At 40.7% G+C, this 3,475-nt stretch overlaps 1 pseudogene; it reads right to left on the reverse strand.

The window, feature by feature from the left end:
* Positions 1-290: 290 nt before the first annotated feature.
* Positions 291-450, reverse strand: LOC126420160 (U4 spliceosomal RNA; annotated as a pseudogene).
* Between the last annotated feature and the right edge of the window lie 3,025 nt (positions 451-3,475).

Raw genomic sequence — 3,475 nt, forward strand, 5'->3', positions numbered from 1 at the left:
TTACAAATGTTTTTTATTCTACTACCTCTTAAATATCACATAAATTAAATATGACCATTGATGCAAAAAGACAGATCAATATTTATGTTCGAGCGGAAGTCGAACCATCACCACACACATGTTCATCTTACTAAGCTCGAACGCTAACCACTTTTTCTTTTTTTTAAAGTCTCATTTTGTCCGTTTTTGTTCGTTGCAATTGTTCGGGGCGGGCGTCCCTTGACACCCGTTCAAGTTCATCGTGGATCCGTTCGCTAAGGACAGCTAACCTTCTGACCGAACACGCTGAGCTACGTGCTGGATGGGACCAGTCCCATAGCAGCTAACAAGAATTGCCACGGGGATGGTATTTCCCATCTCTCTGCCGGAGTATTGCTAAACGTTTTCAACTATCAATAATCGCACCTCAGTTATACCTCACTGGTTACGATATTGCCACTGTGCAGAGGTGCCACTTGGCCACCACGAACTGTAACGTCCTGCCTCTACGCACAGGTACACAGCCACATAATAGACGCGTAAAATTTCTCTTGCGATTTTCTCGGAACTGCCAGGATAGTGTGCCTTACTACTTACTCGTTATGTTGCTTTAATGACATACTGAAGGTGTACAATTCTTGAAGTAAATCTGTGATCCCAACGGCCTGTGCCTCCCCTTGAAAGATTAAGGTCCGTAAGCGGTATAAATAGTTTAAGCTTATACGTGAACACAAACAAAAAATGCGGCTATTTAACTCACATATTAGCACATTTCGCTAGTATCGATGTCAGTAATAGGCAAAAACAATCGAAAATTCCGATTCCTGGGGTGGATGAAGTATCTACGCACATAACCCTCAGTGCACGAGTCCTATCCGCACTTACACGGAATTTTTAAGTGTTGATCTACTTTGTTGCCCGATGTTGCGTCAAAAGAATAAGGCAGCAAAATTTCATTAGATGCACGTCAATTACAACGCGTCTTACTGCTATTTGTGTTACTTCCAACTCATAACTGAAAGTTCCTTGCGCTGACGATGCTGTTTCAAAAGACTGAATATTTTGAAGAATATGGCTAAAGTTTGGCGCTAACGATCCCACTCCTTTGTCCTAACCTCCATGTCAGGGTCTAAGCTAGCGATTACATCTCTAATTATTGACTCAGTATATGACGATTTCCAAAATTCTGGACGAAATATTAGAAACCTGTGAAACGCGTTGGAAGTACGTGGCCCACCTCCCCTAAGACTGATCATGTTCATTTTATTTTATTCTTGCACGATTATTAAATTTCGATCTTCTAGCCACAACACGAATTTGTTGACAGATCGAGACATTGCTTACGAAAGGCAAAGATTTCGAGTTCCAGTCGCTGTCCAGCAGACTGTTTTAACCCTCTGCTTATCAGAAAATCTGCTTAGCGTTGCCTACAAGTCGGGCCTCTAAGGCCCGTGTAATTTACATTGGCATAAATTGACACTATTTTGATTACTTATGATGTGAATTATTTTTGAGGTATAAATACTTTTAAAATAATTTTGTTTATTTACAGATTACATTTTAAAAAACCAGAATTCTTATACTTTCACTGGCGGCTTTTGCTATTGCACATTTGCTACAGACAAAAGCAGAGGCTACAGGTTTGGTGCACTCATAACAAGTAATTAGACGTTTTCTGTCTTTCTTCTCTATACAATGTGAGCATCCCGCACTTTTCTTCCTTGGTGGCTTCATTACCCTTCCTGGATACGGTGCTAGTTACGAGTTAATTGACTTCTTTACCCCTCCCGGTCTTCTCCCAAATTTATGATGCAAGTCCGACGTGTCATTCTTAATCCAAATTATCTCTGCATTCATTACATTTACATCGATCATGTTGAAGAAAACATCCAGTGGCCAGCGCCTTGTTTTCCGGATCACACTGTAGCACCTTGTCTTCTGGACCGTGATGTCAACGTCGCCCTTTGTGGCATTGTACGTCATTATAACTCCAGGCTTCTTTACATATGATGATGGCACCTTTCGTTGGCCACGAAGAGAGCTAAAGACGGTGACAACTCTGTTTTCTTAGGAAAATAAGAAGCTACCATCATATCTGGTTGAAAACAAAATAATGTACGGTACACTTCACGTCCTCTAGGTGTGATAAAATCGGCAGGCAGTTCACCTCAGCTTTCTTCGGATAGTGCCGACTAGTGTCAGATATTTTGACAATAGATGATCAGTTAAATCGAGAGATGTAAAAAAATTCTCACAGGTGGTATTACGTCCACACTTTTCAAGTTCAATCATCAGGGTTTTCACAACATCCTGTACAAGTCTCGCGGCTCTAGTTCCATCCTCCATCCACAAATACACTTTCATCTTCAAGTAGTAGCTTGTTGCGAGACATAATTTCATTGCACAGTGTTCGGCCATTCTCAACACCCCAGAGCTGACTGATATCTTCATTTCCTGACTCGTAAACTCGAGCCAAGATCAGAACACCGTGAAACATTTTGATTTCATGCATCTCTATATCCACACAGCCCTCGTAAACGACTCGACCTTCCTTGTTGGTCCACATACACTCTTTTTCAGTGTGGGGTACACGAAAGAGCAATATAAAACAAGAGTTTCCATTATCACTGTTCCTAATCTAAGAACTTGTAGGTCTTCACTCTTCTGTCAGAACATACTTTTTCCTCAGCCCACCACAAATTCCAGTTAGAGGAGCATTTCATTCTCATCACGGGAAAACAATGATCCACATTCAACAGAAGTTTCTATGAATTGTTCTTCTCCATCTTCGTAATGGGATATATCATGCACATCATTTTCGTGTAGTTCCGATTTTTCAGCGGTATTCACCTCATTATCATACACACTCACTTAGTGGGTTTTCAGAATCAGAAGACTGCGCCAACAATTCCCTTATTTCCTCTTCTGATAGTCCTCTTCTTCCAATGATTTGCAGTTTGTGGTACACACATTGTATTGAAATAATGCACCAAAATATACATGTACGTATCACAAGGAGAACTGCTGTACACTTAAAGAATAACAGCATGAGTCAACAACGGCGAATGTCGGAACAGACGCTGCGATGACAGACATCTGGTTGTTGAAAAATTGCTTCTAAACCCACGCACCGCATGCGATGCCCGTACCGGAGGAAATGTGCACCAACACTTTAACACGAAGACAGAGAAGCCTCTTTATAACGCTTTTCCAAAATTATGACTAACTTCACAAACTATGAAAAGTCATAAGATTTTATTAAAATTAAATATATAGTTATTAATAGAGAAGATATTAAACACCACGGACGGGCCTCCGACGCCCAATGATAGGTAAAGGTCAATCTAACAGGAAGTTTCATAGCGACGTACACTCCGCTGTAGAGAAATAATTTCATTCAGATAACTACTAGGCTGAACTGTTTTGTATAATCGTTGCTAGAAGAAAATAACAAGGTAATTTGGCGTATCGGTTATCAAATTGCACCTGCCTGGCA

The sequence above is a fragment of the Schistocerca serialis genome, chromosome 9, assembly GCF_023864345.2.
Source record: "Schistocerca serialis cubense isolate TAMUIC-IGC-003099 chromosome 9, iqSchSeri2.2, whole genome shotgun sequence".
In the NCBI taxonomy this organism is placed as follows: domain Eukaryota; kingdom Metazoa; phylum Arthropoda; class Insecta; order Orthoptera; family Acrididae; genus Schistocerca; species Schistocerca serialis.